The sequence below is a fragment of the Tasmannia lanceolata genome, unplaced genomic scaffold (genome assembly GCF_043159265.1).
Source record: "Tasmannia lanceolata isolate RefF3 unplaced genomic scaffold, GAP_Taslan_0.1 ptg000003l, whole genome shotgun sequence".
NCBI lineage: Eukaryota > Viridiplantae > Streptophyta > Magnoliopsida > Canellales > Winteraceae > Tasmannia > Tasmannia lanceolata.
The window spans coordinates 16,907,404-16,924,086 of record NW_027518680.1 but is presented as its reverse complement, the minus strand read 5'-3'; the positions used below and the strand labels follow the sequence as shown (position 1 = coordinate 16,924,086).

At 40.0% G+C, this 16,683-nt stretch overlaps 1 pseudogene across 1 annotated transcript; it reads right to left on the bottom strand.

The window, feature by feature from the left end:
• Positions 1–365: 365 nt before the first annotated feature.
• LOC143852863 (uncharacterized) lies at positions 366–14,859 on the bottom strand (annotated as a pseudogene). Its single transcript, XR_013236879.1, has 3 exons — positions 14,217–14,859; positions 5,489–5,904; positions 366–1,638 (listed from the first exon to the last, which is right to left on the bottom strand). The product of XR_013236879.1 is annotated as an uncharacterized LOC143852863 (transcript).
• Positions 14,860–16,683: the final 1,824 nt, after the last annotated feature.

Genomic DNA, 16,683 nt, shown 5'->3' with positions numbered 1-16,683 from the left:
ATACTTGAAATTATGAATCAAGTGGCAGGATACTACATCTCCTTTCATTATGTAAGAAGATCGGCTAATAGTGAGGTTGATAGACTAGGCAGGGGAGGGCCTCTATGGTGGCCTTTGGAAATGTTCGACTTCCTTCCCCTCGACGGGTCTTTTGTTTGTGTTCTCTTCTTCCCCCTTGTTTGCTCTTTTGTATTGATCATTTAGTTCTGATTTCTGAAACTCTTTTGTATTTCTCTTTTCTTATTAATACAATTCTTTGACATTAAAAAAAAATCAGAACTTTTAATCTAAGGATTTCATGTAGCCATGCATATATGTTGAAGTGCAGTTATTATTCTTGGATTAGGCAATTCTGAAACTTCTCATGGTTAAAATAAATCAGATTATATAAAACCCTGTGAACATCACGAGTTTCAGAAATGGAAGCATTTCTGTGGCACATGCAACCTCCATGAACTCGTATACAGAAGCATTCACACTGATCTGCATCTTGCAAGATCGGCTATAGTTTTTTTTTTGAATGGTAAAGATCGGCTATAGTTATGACTAATATATATAGTAGCCCGATGTTTCGGAGCTCTCCAAGTCTGAGTTGGTAGATGTTGGACTACCCTTGTTCCTTGGGACACGTAGCTCATTGTCCACATGACTACGCTACTGGACGGACTCCCCTTTCTCTTCTCCTTCTTCTTCCTCCACTCTATCTTCCTTAACCAATGCCTCGCTAGCAGCAACGCCAAAGTCACAAAACACAGACCCCATACATCCCCCTCCAACTAATAGCAAAATGACTAAAACCCAGCTGGTTCCCCTACCAGTTGGCATGATCACCCACATGGCTGCTATGTAAGCCATTGCCATGAAAGACACAGCCACCCACATGACCTTATGTGTCATTACTAACAATTTCATCATCGATTTACGTCGGAAAGGTATGATGCTTACAAGGACGATGACAATGCCAAGTGACAAGAACAATGCCATGTTGTTGCTGACTAGGAACACCTTGAAAGGGGTAGTTCTTCCCATAGTTGATTTTCCGGCCAATGTTCCATCTTGGTAGACACCGCCCGGTGGGTTGATGCCGGCAGCAAAGGTGACAGTGGCAATAAGAACAGCGACTATCGTTATCGTGTTTCGGGCATTTCGGAGCCCTTCAAAGTGGATCTCGATCTGCTTTTCTTGGTGATTGTGATGCCGTCGGCGATGCGAATTGTTGTTTGAGGAATTAGGGACCTTCTTTGGTGGCAATAATGGTCCGTTCAAATTCAATTTGGGGAACCTTGTAGAGGAGGTCTCTATTGTTCTTTGTATTTCAGGTGATCTGGGTGGCAAATTAGTGCTTCCTTGACCACCAACGCCCTCTAGTATGGAAGTAAGCTGGAGCGCACCAGAATTACTAACATCAGTCTCAACGATGGGGAACCTTGTAGAGGAGGTCTCTATTGTTCTTTGTATTTCAGGTGATCTGGGTGGCAAATTAGAGCTTCCTTGACCACCAACGCCCTCTAGTATGGAAGTAAGCTGGAACGCACTAGAATTACTAACATCAGTCTCAACGATGTCAAGAGCCGTTGATCCACTGTGATTCAAGGCATTGATTTCAACATTGGTCTTGCTGACAAGGTATCTCACCATCTGTGCTCAAAAAAACCAATTCTTTCATCATGTTGGCAAGTTTTCAAATTTTATATGAGAATAAAACAAGAGATATATTAATAGGAACTGGTTATCCCAACCATAACTTATAGCGTTGACCCTAACTTAGACCTTTGTTCTCACATAGTTCACGTGTGGTCGGGATTATAAATCTTGTGTGCAATCACATGGTGGCCCACATAGTCCTTGTTAAATGTCGGAGAGACCTTCCATTTATTTATGAAACCAATATTTTTGCAACTCTTTATGGAACTTTAAACATTTCTCTATATCAAGGGGTTAGAATCATCCTTTTCTGTTGGCGGGATTGTGTCCTTTCTCACAACTCGAGTGGTTGTACCCTCTTGTAGGTTTGGATTTTATTAGAAAATAAAGATAGAAAGTTATGATGTGAGAGGCTTATACTTAGGTTTAGACGTAGTCTATATATGGTATGAAATACCTTATGGTACGGGTTGTGGGAGAAGAGAATTTCTCTTTGTTTCTTTTGGTTTTGTATTGTGAAGAGATGTGTTGGGTCTTGGTTGAGAGAGAAGAGAAATAGTTACAGATTGTGGGTTTGGGGTTAATCCTATTATAATCTTGCGTTATTTATTTTGCACAATGAAAGATTAGTTCTCTGAGTCCAAAAAAGGATCTCTCCACATGGCCATATAAACTTTATTATTATTTTATTAGTTTTCACTTGATCAGATTGGTTTTTACTTGTTAGATTTTTTACAAAGTGGTATCATAATTGTTGGTTCAAACTAATCGAAGAACAATAATGAAAGGTAGAAGCTTGTTCAAGAAATTCTCATTGGGCATAGTGTTCTGCGACGATGTATTTATCATCTATATTTCTCCGTGATTTTGAAAAGTTGTTGAATCAATTGTTTAGATTTATCAACATGTTGAAAGAGAATTATTTGCTCGTCTTTCTCAGGTTTCCTTGCTTTGTGGGTGACCAAATTTACGACATATTGTTTAGAAGTGTGGCGTGATTTGGAATGGAGACAAAGGGCTAAACCTTGAAATTATTGAAAATTTTGATGAAAAGTGTAGGTTCACTCTTTATTGTAGGGAGACGTAGAATGCCGGGCTGGATGACATCGAGTTGAGGGTTTTCAACACTATTTGATTATGGCTACCAGATAACATTATGTTCAACGTTATAGGGAAAGAAACAGTGCCAAAATTATGGGATAAGTTGGACAAACTTTATATGTTGAAAAGCTTGTCAGAATGAGGCAGAAATCTTATGAAAAGAATGAATAGGTTCAATGAGATTGTGGAAACTCTACAAGGCTGATGAAAAGATTAATGAAGAAGGCGCGCATTGATCTTTTTTCTTCCTTTCCATATTTAAACCCACCCCCCCCGGAAAAAGTAAGCCGAACAACTCTTCCTTCCGACTAAAAAAAACTGTTGCCGCATCAACATGGGAGAATCAAAGCCAGTCTTGATATTGTTTGAAGCGGATCTTCGGAAAGAGAAGAAGCAGGGTTGTTGTTTAACTTTCAAAAAAAGGAAAAAAAGAAGCAGGGTTGTCAAACAAAGCGGGAGAACTGAGAAGTGAACCTAGTCAAATGGAGCTGTTGTCAGTCATTTGGCTGTGGTAGAGGTGGCTAGCATGTGGGCACAGGTTCCACTTAGGAGATACTCTACTCTTTCATTAAGGGCTGTATTGCTTCTTACTTTGCTTAATGATTCGTACAATAATATGGTGAATACGCTACTATAAGGGAAGGCAATAAGGAAGTTTGAAGATGTCACGACAACACTATTGTGAAATGAAATTATGAGATGGCCTAATCAAGATGATACTCAGGACCATATATTGATTGTTCATTAGGAGAATTAGAGAAGGTCATCTGAAAGATTCGAAAAAGGCAGGTCAGGATCCAAGGTCGGCGAAAAGGTGTGTGTGTTATCATTGCAATAGTTACAATTACATCAAGCAGGATTTTCCAAAGCGAACTAACAAGTTGGACGCTGGTGCTCGAAATACAGTGGTGGTGATAACGAATGACCAAAGTGAAATGGTTGGAGATGTTCACATTTTCCTCAGGTAATCACAATTTTACTCGTGATGAGGGAATTCTAAATTCAAGATGAGCTATTTATATTCTTGGAGGGAATATTTTGATTCATTCCATGAGAGGAGTTGTGTCCTTAGGTGTTAGGTTCACTTGTGATGTCATGAGAATTGAGGTATTGAATAATAAGATATTTGATGGAGTAGTACGCGCTTTGGGTGGTGTAGCATATGTGCCAAAGATATAGAATAATTTAGTGTCTCTAGGCTATATGGACTCAAAGGGATGCATAAATTTAGCAGCAGGTGGAGACATGACAATCACATGCATTTGCATAGTTCTGGTTAATAGTGAGAAGTATGAAGGAGTGTATCCTCTAGTGGGGAACACAGTGAATTGTGATATTTCTTGTACTTAGAAATGGAATGACATTAGCCATGTTGATTGAGTCGGGTAGAGTTAGAACCAAGATGATTCGATTGTGTATAGCTAGTGATTCAGAAGGACAATAGTTTGCAATAATAGTTGACCGGTGGTGGCGCCAAAATATTTTCAGGTGGTTAAGAAACGAGCCGAGTTGGAGATTGTTCGGATTGCCACTTGTCTCCCAAAACCTGAGTGGAACCATCCCAGTTTGACTAGGAGTGGGACTTTCTTGTAGGTTTTCTTTTCTCTTAAGAAGGAAAGAGAGGAGTATAGGACTTGGGGTTTCTCTTGAAGTTTCACTAGTTGGAGAGAGAGAGAGAGAGAGAGAGAGAGAGAGAGAGAGAGAGAGAGAGAGATTTATAGACTTAGGTTTAGAATACCTTACTCTACGGGTGAGTGTCTTTTGTGAAAAGAGAGGTTTTTTCTCTTGATTTTCTATTGTTGTGAGGAGAATGGATTTTTTTCCTTATATTTCTCTAGATAAGAAAAGTGCAAGGTCCTGGTTGAGAGAGAAGTGAAAGTGTTACGGTTTTGGGGCTTTAGGTTAAATCTGGTGTAATCCTGTATTATTTCTTTCTCATAGTGAAAGATCAGTTCTTGTCTAATGGACATAGACATTGTTGCCGAACCATGTATAACCATGTATACCTTGTGTTTGAGTTTGTGTTTAGATTTTGATTATCTTTGTGACAGTATAAAAGATTAAATAACGCCTTCTCCAAAAGCTTTAGTAACTGAGAGATGCAGTTTTCATATTGATTATCTTTGTCGAACCATGTATACCTCGAGATGAAGATTTCATATTGATAGTTTCAGGCTGGGATGTGTGGTTAGTTGTAGTTTACACAAGGATTGAAATGTCAGTTTCGAACTTTTGATGTCGGTTTTGGCCACAACTGAAACCAATTTTTTATTTTTTGAAATTTTGGCCGAAATTTCGCCGAAATCTTGACCAACACCGATTCTATGTTCTCTTGGTGTCGGTTCCGACCGAAATCCGAAATTTAAATCTGTTAAAGTATGAAAGAATAAATAACTCCTTCTCCAACAGCTTAAGCTTTTGGAGTAACTGGTAGTTTAACATGGTATCAGAGCTTCAGGTCCTGGGTTCAAGTCTCACAACTCGCTGTTATTAAAAAAAGTCCACATGCAATGGCCAAACCCAAAAGAGGGGCCACATGTTCCACGTGTAGGCCAACCCAAAGAAAGAGGGGCCACACGTGAGGGGGAGTGTTAAAGTATAAAAGAATAAGTAACGCCTTCTCCAACAACTTAAGCTTTTGGAGTAACTCGTAGTTTAACAAAAACTATGTTAGTACAGTTAAAACTCTCACTCTATGCTTATGTGAACTAAAGCTGGTACTTGATTTGCAAGAGATTCTTACCGTAGAGAGTTTTGCAGCAGTTGCGAGGTGTAACACGGTGTTCCCATTGTTGTCAGGTGAGTTTACGAGTTCTGTAATGTCAAGCTTTTCCACCAAATACCGAACAACCTCATACTGGTTGTTCCTCACGCCTAGATGTAGAACCGTTTCTCCCCCTTTTGTTAACATCCAAGCTGGTTCGAGACTTATCGAGAGGATCTCATCGAGGATGGAAACTCGCCCTTTGGTTGCTGCTAAATGGAAAGGTGTCCTTCCCTCATTATCTCTTAGGAAGCAGAGGTCTGAATCGACTCTTAGAAACTCTCTTGTTATCTCCAGGTGCCCTTTGCTTGAAGCTAAATGCAATGGAGAAAATCCTTGCCCATCTCTTTTCCATGAGAAATCTGGACGAACATTTAGTATTTCTCGAAGAATATCTGTAACAATTTTTTTTAATGTAATATCTGTAACAAATTTAATAATTATACTATAAAGAGAAGCATGCTTAGCTGTTTAGGCTAAGTGAAGTTTCTCATTTCTTTTTCATTCTGTTAATAATTTACAGGTGAATGTAAGCATGGCATGACTAGAAAAATCTAACTTTCAAAACAAAAGTGAGGGTAGCTTACATCCAACTCTGGCGTGAGTTAATTTTTCTGGGCTGTTTTACTTGGAAAGATCACAAAGTGAGGGTAGCTTATTCTGTTTTTGGAATTTGGTATGCATCTTATGTTCCTTATTCTGGTGTAATAGTGTTTATATTAGGGAAGATCTGAGTCAAATGTCAAACTCTTGGTGTTTCATTAGGCTTCAGAACAGATTCTAGGTGAGGTGACCTAATTTTTTTTTTTGGTAGGGTAGTAGATGAGGGTGAATTTGTGTTTCTTTTGCACCAGTGTCTCTTCTTTAGTTCTGTCCTTTTGATGAACATATAGCTGCAAGAATTTTGGCAATGTGTTGGTTAAAAGAGCCCCACAACACTACATGAAATATAGGTTTTGGCATTGGATTTCAATATCTGTCTCTAAAAAATTAATATTTGCGTTAGGTTTCAAAAGTCTGTCGTTAATTTTCCATTAATAGAGAACTAATGTCCATTGCTAAAAAAATATTTTTTTCCCCACGGATTTATACGTGGTTTTGCTTGGAGTGCAAGTAGTAATCCTAGCACTAAATGGAGATTATGGTAAATCAATTCCAAGGCCCATTTATAATCAAATGTGATTAGATGGATGACTAGAGGTGAGAGGTTTCCTTGGAGACACCCAACTTATTAAGGGGATTTTAGACAATGTTTTACTGTTGGCAGTTGAAGTATCATTTCAGCATGTTCTTTGGGAGGCTAATTTTGAGGCTGATTATTTTGCAAATGAAGGGTTGGAGAGCGAAGAACTTGTCATGGGAGATTATGTTGGCATTTGAAATAGAATTACATTTCGTTACTGCTGTTATTGTGTTATTTTCTGAAGACCACCATGGTCAATCTCTTTGCACTTTAGTTCTTTTTTTAAATGTTTGTTTCTTTAGTTCGTGTCTGGTATTAATTGTCCTGAACTTGTTTCGATTGTCGTATTTTCTGCTTAAAGATTTGGCAAGTCTGTTTCCCCAACAATGGGAAATCGATTGGCTTATCATGTTTAATGTGGAACGTCCAGTGTTTGTTGTTTTATGTCTGTGAAAAGCTTTTTACTTGCAGAAGTATAATAGTTTGCATTTGGTTCCAAATGGTTTTCATATTTTTTCCAAGTGCTACAAAGATTGCTAGCGTTTGTTGTTTATTTATGTGGAAAGCCTTTTACTTGCAGAAGTATAATGGCTTGCATTTGGTTTCAATTAGTTTTGTTGGGAAAGGTGCCTTATTTCCCACCGCTCAATGGGAGGCAAAAATAGAAAGAGGGTTTCTTGGCTTTCTAGGAAATCTAGATATAAGTCTCAAAACCCTTCTGTGAATAGTGTGCGGCATGAGACTTGGTGCTTGGGGTGTGTCGGCTGCGCAGAGAGAGAGGGTCTCTTCTTGGGTTTCTCTCGGGGTTTCTTCTTGGGTTTTCTCTTGGAAATTCTCTTGAGGGTTTTTTCTCGTGGGTTTATCTTGTGTAAGGTCTCGAGTGAGAGAAGCAAATAAAGGTTTGCATGTTGTGGGTTTTGGGTTTAATTCATTATAATTCTTGTATATTGTTTTCTCATAGTTGAAGATCGTGTTTCTCACCCGTGGATGTAGGCTTGGCTGAATCATGTAAATCTCGGTGCTCATCTTTTGGCTTATGTTTATTTTACTTTTTCGTTAATTTGTGCACGATTGGATCAGATTTGCCCGGCAGATTTTCTCAACAAGTGGTATCAGAGCTGTGGTTGGAGTGATCGTTGAGTCCGGGTGGAGTGATTGTGGCTGTTGTGGTTGGATCACGGCTAGTGGGATCTTTGGGAGTAAAAAGATCGTCCAAGAAAGATTCTCATTCGAGGTGGAGCGCCACACCGAGAAGTGCGGAGCGATCTGAGATGGCGGTAAAATCGAATTCTACCCAATTCAACATCGACAAGTTTGACGGAGAGGGCAATTTCACCCTGTGGGAGATGAGGGTGAAGGACATCCTAGTTTAATGGGGACTGGATAAGGCATTGGAGGGAAATGATGGGAAGATGGACAAGATGACGGATGTTGAGTGGGAAGACATTGAGTCGAAGGCAGTCATCATGATTTTGCTGTGTGGCAGATAACGTTATGGAAGAAGATGAAGCACCTAAATTATGAGAGAAGTTGGAAAAGCTTTACATGTTGAAAAGCTTGGTCAACTGATTGTATCTGAAGCGACAGTTGTACGAGTTGAAGATGCAGGAAAGCGGGAATCTTCTTGAACACATTGCGTTGTTCAATGGGCTTGTGGATCAACTCCACAGGATTGATAAAATGTTGAAGGAAGAAGACAAGCCCTTTTACTTCTTACTTTGCTTCCTGATTCGTATGACAAATTAGTGACGCTTTATTGTATGGTAAGGATACAGTAAAGTTAGAGGAAGTCATGGCGTCACTCTCATCGAATGAGATGGGGAAGAAACATGTTCTTGATGGGAGTTAAGAGCATGGGTTGGTTGTCCATGGTAGTAATTAAAGAGGAAGGTTGTCTGACAGGGGATCAGGAAAAGTCATGTCAAGATCTAGGGCCAACGGAAAGGGCATGCAATGTGGCCGTTGCAAAAAATATGAGCAGATCAAGTGGGATTGTCCGAAGCGAGCCAACCAGGCGAACAATGGTGCTACAAATACAGTGGTGGTCGGAATGGATGAGCAGAGCAAAGAGGTTGGAGATGTTTTCACAGTCTCCACAGTTAATCACACTTCTTCTCATGATGAGATGATTTTAGATTCAGGGTGCTCTGTTTTTGTATGCTCCAGGAGGGAATATTTTGATACGTTTCAAGAGACGAGGGCGGGTGTAGTGTCCTTGGGTGACGAGTCTACTTGTGACATCATGAAAGCTGTAATGGTGAAGATCAAGATGTTCAATGGAGTAGTTCGTACTTTGCGTGGTGTGCCCAATGTCCCAAAGACACGGAAGAATCTAGTGTCGCTTGGCCGGTTGGACTACAAGGGTTGCAGGTATTTAGCTACAGGTGGAGCCATGAAAATCACATGCGGCGGTATGGTTCTGATGAAATGAAAGAAGTGTGATGGATTATATCGTATAGTCGGTGACATGGTGACTAGTGCTCATAAGATCCCAATGGCTAGCTGGAAACAGAGTGAAAGCGAGTCACGCGTAGGGTCTCTTTCGCAGTTGGTGAAGAGACAGGTTTCCAGGTTGTAGACGATGGTGAGAAGGTGACAGTACCTGCGTTGGGGATGATGGATCAAGTTCCCTCTCCATGGTTAATTATGTGAGTCAATGGGTTGGCAGCTACACGTGCACTGGCTGTGTTGATCGAATCAGGAGGAGTCAGAACCAAGATGATTCGAGGGTGTGTGGCTAGTACTTTGGAAGGCCAATGGTGGTTTCCGGCCACAACGGACCAGTGGTGACATCAACATCAAGGTGGAGATTGTTTGGTAAGTTGCCTTATTTCCCACAGCTTGATGGGAGGCAAAAAATAGAAAGAGGGTTTCTTGGGTTTTTAGGAAATCCGGATATGTCTCAAAACCCTTCCGTGAATACGGTGCGAAAAGAGACTTTGGGTTTCTTCTTTGGGTGTCTTCTTGGGTTCGTCTTGGGGTTTCTTCTTCTCGAGGTCGAGAGAGAGAGAGAGAGAGAGAGAGAGAGAGAGGGGTTCTTCTTGGGTTCCTTTTGGGGTTTCTTCTTGGGTCTTCTCTTGGAAATTCTCTTGTGGGTTTTTTCTCTTGGTTTCTCTTGTGTACGGTCTTGGGTGAGAGAAGTAAGGAAAGGGTTGAGGTTTATGGGTTTCAGGTTTAATCCATTGTAATCCTTATATATTGTTTTCTCATATTGGAAGATCCTGTTTCTCTCCCGTGGATGTAGGCTTGGCCGAACCATGTAAATTTCAGTGTTCATCTTGTGACTTGTGTTTATTTTACTTTTCCATTAATTTGTGCACGATCGGATTGGATTGCCCGGTGGATTTTCTCATCAACTTTGCATATTGTTTAGAAATGCTTGAAAGATTCCTACCCAAAAATTACCCTAGAGTCTGTTCATCTATGTTAAGAGCAAAAATCACTTCACATGTAATGCAAATTTTTGTTCGGATTGGTGGGCCAAAACGTGGTCAAAGCAGATCCTAGTTTCGATCGAGTACTCAGTTGACTTCGTCATAACTGGAGAATCATAAGAGATTAGTAGACTTTCTAGAGCAAAAAGCCGTATAGAACTCAACCAAGGTAAAAGGGAGTCGACTCGGGCTAGTCAACTCGCTTTGCGAGAGAGTTATGAAACTATAGGGCTGCAACAGGGTCGGGTTGGGCCGGGTTTTTCAAAACCCTAGCCCAACCATGGATCCTATTATCTTGGCCATGGCTAGCCCTGACCCTAGTCAGGGCCAAAGAAACCTCAACCCAATCCTGCCCTGCAGGGCTCAGCACTGCCCTGGCCCTGATTGAGCCGGGCTGGCCCGAATTGCCCCTAGTGCAATTACCTGTTAAGAGTGCCAAAAATAAAACAACCACATATCATATAGAACAAAATGATCAATAAACAGAGAAAGGGAACAAAATAAAACAATATGAATTCAACAACAACAGAGACAATAATAATAATATGAAGAAACCTCAATCCAAGAGAATAGAAAACATTAACAAAGAAACATGCACAGATGGTTCTATTGTTTAATAGAAAACTTAGGGTTCAATTCTTTAATAAAAAATTTAGGGTTGGGCCGGGTCGGGCTGACCCGAGGTATCAACCCTAAACCCATCCCGACCCTGAGTCAGGTGATATATCTGCCCCCTTCTTTACTTGCGACAACCCCCTCTAGTGTGTTTATGAATTCACTTTTACACTATAGGGGGTTGTCCCAAGTGAGAATAGGGGGTGGATATATCACTTCACTTTTACTTTACGTTTTACACAAGGAAGTGATATATTTGCCTCCTTTAGTGTATTTATGAATTCTCTTATACACTATAGGGTGTTGTCCCATGTAAAAATGGGGGGTGAATATATCGTCTCTCTCTGTATCTCTCTCTCTCTCTCATCTCTCTCTATCCTCTCTCTCATCTCTCTCTTAGACACTATGAACGACCATTAGACCCTCTAACCATTATGAACCACTAATTTCACCCTCTGAAATATTATGAACCACTAATTACATCCTCTGAACCACCACGAACCACTATTAGACCCTCTGAACCACTATTTAGACACCTCTTAGCCACTATTAGACCCACTGAACCACTCTCTATACGCTATGAACCACTATTAGACCATCTGCTGAACCACTATGAACCACTAATTATACCATCTGAACCACTATTTAGACACGATGAACCACTATTAGACACTAGAACCACCACGAACCACTATTAGACCCTCTGAACCACTATTTAGACACCTCTTAGCCACTATTAGACCATCTGAACCACTCTCTATACCTTATGAACCACTATTAGACCCTCTGCTGAACCACTATGAACCACTAATTACACCATCTAAACCACTATTTAGACATGATAAACCACTATTAGACACTATGAACTACAATTTGAAATGGAATGAGGTCGACTGTGCGGTCGACCTCGTATTAAAACTGATTTAACTGGTCGACTTAAAGGTTGATCATTGAATGTGGCTCATAGAATGTGGTTCATAGTGTCTAATAGTGGTTCATAGGGTCTAATAGTGGTTCAGAGTGTGTAATTAGTGGTTCAGAGGGTCTAATAGTAGTTCAAAGGTTCTAAATAGGTCTAATAGTTATTCAAAGGGTCTAATAGTGGTTCAGATGGTGTAAGTATTGGTTCAAACATTCTAAATAGGTGTAACAGTGGTTCATAGGGTCTAAATAGTAGTTCATACATTCTAAATAGGTCTAATAGTGGTTCAGTGGGTGTAAATAGTGGTTCAAACATTCTAAATAAGTCTAATAATGGTTCATAGGGTCTAACTAGTGGTTCATACAGCCTAAATAGGTCTAATAGTGGCTTAGAGGGCCTAAGTAGTGGTTCATATTGTATAATTAGTCATTTAAACATTCTAAATTGTGGTTAACTGTCTATAATTAGTCATTTAAACATTCTAAATTGTGGTTAACTGTCGCAAGAGTTCTAATTAGTGGTTTAGAGGGTCTAAGTAGTGGTTCATATTGTATAATTAATTAGTGGCTCGGACATCCTAAATCGTGGTTAACTATCTAAAGAGTTCAAATTAGTGGTTCAGAGGGACTAATAATCGTTCAAACATCCCAAATAGTGGTTAAGGCTGCCTAAATAGTTCTAATTAGTGGTTCAGAGGGCCTAATAATGGTTCGAGTTATAAAACTACTATTTGCCCATTGTTTTTACTCAGGACATACCCCATAGTCTAAAAGAGAATTCATAGATACACTAGAGGGGGCTATTCCAAGTAAAAAAGGGGGCAAATATATCACTTTCCACCGTAAAGAAGGAAATGCTATATTCACCCTACTTGGAACAACACCCTATAGTGTAAAGGATAATTCATAAATACACTAGAGGGGGTTGTCCTACGTAAAAAAGGGGGCGAATATATCACTTCCCAGTGCAAAACATAAAGTTCAAGTGAAATGATATATACGCCCCCTATTTTTACTTAGGACAGCCCCTAAAGTGTAAAAGAGAATTCATAAATACACTATAGGGGGTTGTCCCAAGCAAAAAAGGGGGCGAATATGTCATTTCCTATTGTAAAACATAAAGAAAAAGTGAAAATGATATATTCGCCCCCTATTTTAATTGGGACAGCCACATATAGTGTAAAAGAGAATTCATAAATACACTAGAGGGGGCTGTCTCAAGTAAAAAAGGGGGCAAATATATCACTTCCCTGTGTAAAATGCAAAAGTGAATGATTGTTGAAGATGACTTTAATAAGCCATAAGGGCATTTCTGTCCTCTTTGGCAAAAGTCGTTAATTTTCTCCTTTGGTCATTTCCAAAATACCCCCTCATGAACGCTTATTGCACGCTATTTGAGGAAAAGAGCTTATTATTCCAGTCATTTTCCTTAAATAAAATTGTTCTTTGGAATTTAGCAAATTTTGATAATAGTAATTATTAGATAATTTATTTTAGGGAAATGATGTGAGCACAACCATGTTTTAATAATTGCACTAGCTCTTCTTTTTTAATTGGCTTGTCGCCTTTGACAGCTGAGCTTGCGCACTTGAAAAAGCTCAGTTTGTACAATTTTTAAAACAAGGTTTGATTTCATTTCCCTTGTTATATATAGAATTTTGCGCGCATAACAACCTTGAAATTTTTTGTCCATCGAACACTTCTATGAACGATTACTATGCCATCGTTTGTGTCTGATTTCTGCTCCATGAATTCAATCAAAATTCCTTTCACTCGGTGTGGGGAAAATTTATCTTATCATTGACTTGCCTGACTCAACTCTTATTTTACCTTGACTAAGTTCTCAGATTCTAAGATCATAGGAGGATGATCTCATTCAAGGCCAGAATCAGTAAACCCTCAATTGTCCCAATCCTCCGAGTTAGCTCTTATATAACCTTCTAGCTTCCCCAAGTCATCAAAATGACTTGAGGAATCGGGAGGCAACTGATGGGGTATAAAAAGAGCCATCCAATCGCCGGTCGACACCTGGCATTATGGCAAAAAGGGAGTTATGCACCAAGGTTAGGGGTAAATAAGTAATCATACCCCCGGGAGAAAACCCTAAATCAAATTCTACCTAGTTAGAGGTTGACATCTGTCTAAGGGTGCGAAGGTAATCTGGCACCTGGGCTCCCACTATAAATAGCCTTCATAAATTCAAAGATAGAGGGCCGAATTTCAAAATTTACTATTGATAGCTCTACTTTCCTTATCTGATACAGTTACTGACTTAAGTATCGGAGGACCTATCCGGAGTTACCACTCCGGGTCGGTCGTCTGACCGGGTGCTACAAGATACAGCTCTGTACTGAGCTAACTCTTACAGCACTTTAGATCAACCTTTAATCACTTTCATCCCAGCCGGGTCAACATATCGTGTTACAGATTTTGACCGTAACGAGTACTCTGAGTTGACTCAGGTCAATTTGCGATTGACTAGGAAAGCTTCCAATAAACAGTGATTTTAATGATGTAAATTCCATGATTTACACCCAACAAGATTGAAATTTACCTGTATATCCTCCAGCCACAGCCACATGAAGACAAGTCGATTCACAGTCCTTTTCAAAGGTAAGAAGAAACGAGAACTCTCTCAAAAGATACTTCACCACTTCCAAATGCCCTCGAGCAGAAGCAACAAATAGAACGCTTTCATTCTTTTGGTTTAGTTTATAGGCCACACTAGGATCAGTCTCTAACAGTAGCTTCACCACTTGGACATGCCCCTCGTAAGATGCCAAGTGCAGTGGTGTCTCCATCTTCACATTCACCCCTGAAACCATGCCGGGCATTATTCTAATTATCTCCGATACCAATTTGATGTGTCTCCACCTCGAAGCAATGTGCAACACTGTGTTTGATGATCTCTGAGTCACTTGTTCCAGGATATTCGGATTTTCTAGAACAAGACTCCTAAAGGTGGGTATGTCTCCTGTCAGAGTTGCCTCGTAAAGCCTCTGATCCATTTCCGAGTTCCGAGGTCTAAATTCCGTGGAGAGAGGATCACAAAAGATTGGGGATGCATACATGGTGCTTAAAAAGAAGAAAAGCTGTTTTGGGAATATTTTGGAAAGGGTGCATCTTTAGATATTTTAATTTATTTTGTAGTGGCCTCCTTTGGTGTTTTTCTCGTAGCTGCCACGAAGTTGCTTTTGCATACTCTTTGTTATTTTTGGTGTCCCACCCCCGAACCCTCTTCGGGGGTAAGACCATTTCCCTACGGATGCGCGCAATCACTAGGAAACCACGCGCATCGTGTAAGCAAGGGGGGTTCTTTTGCATACTTGTGAAGGGGTAGGAGTAATGGTGATTTGTCATGGCTATTTAGACCATATTGTTCTATCAGGGACCACACGAAAGGTAGGCCAGCAAAAGATAAGGATATTAGTGGCTGAGGAAATGCTTCAGTAGGGGGTGACATCATTCTAATATAATGAGGCCCACCTAATAGGGGGACGACCTCATTCTTATACAATGAGGCAGACCTAATATTGCATAGTAAGCCCAACCTTTGCATAGAGTAGGATGGTAGGCCCTATGTTGGATCCCAGATATTAAGATTGCCTAATTGGATTAATTTTGGGGACATTGGAGATCCAACATAGATCCTGCGGTCCAAAAAAAAGTGGATCACAATAATTGTGCAACAGTGTGCATGCCTGAGTATATTATAATTACAACCCTTTTGTCTACCAGAAATGCCTCCATTCAGTCGCTTTATGACCAAATAGTTCGGGGGAGATTTGAGAGGGCATGATTGAGATGAGAGTGAAAAGTGGCTAGAAATTAGGAAAAAGTCCTTTTTATTTAATTGTTTCCTGATTTTTAGTCACTTCTCACCACTTGGAGACACTTGTTTCTTGTTTTTTGTTTGCTGATATTTAGCCACTTCTCACCACTTGGGGACACTAGTTTCCTGTTTTTCGTTTCTATATTTTTAGCCACTTCATGTGTTGTCACGCCCCAAACTGTATACACGGCCTAAGACGGGATAACGTCGTATACTTACAAAGAGAACTCTACAAGTATACAACGCTAGCAAAACAATAACAGAACCATCTATGGCAAACAAATTCTAGAGAGATAATAAGGTCATAAATAAATCAATCAATCAAAACCTTTCACTCCCAATACCCAAAATTAACATTTGAATGTAGTCTTATACAATGGTTCACATCATACTCACTATTTGAAGGTTCAAATAAAACTAACAAAGACTCTAAAAGCTATGTCTCTGCTTCCTCGTTCACACCACAAGGATCAAAATTTGAAAAATTGTTAAAAAACCACAGTCAAGCGAAGCCGGTACATAATAGCATGTTACTTTAGTATAGGATCTAAGATGTCAAGAACAAAGGGTTAAACAAAGAGGTCAATATGGGGTACCAGGTTTCAGATATAGTGGATTTCATAAAGCCACAGGATATGCATCACAAAATAAGGTTAAGCATAGGAGCAGTGTGATCCAATCAAAAGCAAAACATGGACACCAATGCAAAGAGACCTTATTTCAAGTTTATTCTATGGTCACAATCAAACGAAGAACAATACCACTTAGAGGTCATCCGCTTAGTTCAAAAAGCTTGTTGTTGCTGCCACTGACCGCCCCACGGTGTCGGAACAAGTTCCTCACATATCACATACCTGTCGACAGGGCCAACGTTCTTTCCCACTAACGGGATCCATTTAACCAGTTTACTACCCCCAAAATGGTAGGGCCCAATCAACTACACCCACTTGGTAGGGTACATATAACCCAAGTTTCCACAAGAAGTATTAAAGAGCAAAGGGTCGCATTGCAAGTACCATTGCCAATATCATGAGATGTGCTAATGTCAAAATGGCATAGGGGAATGACAAAGTAAGCATGCTAGACGCAAGGTAGTTGGTGAGATTTTCTTCATATGCATATGACCAGAAGTACACAAGTCTCACAAACAATGGTCGCAATCGAATAAGCATAACAAATCCCCGAAGTA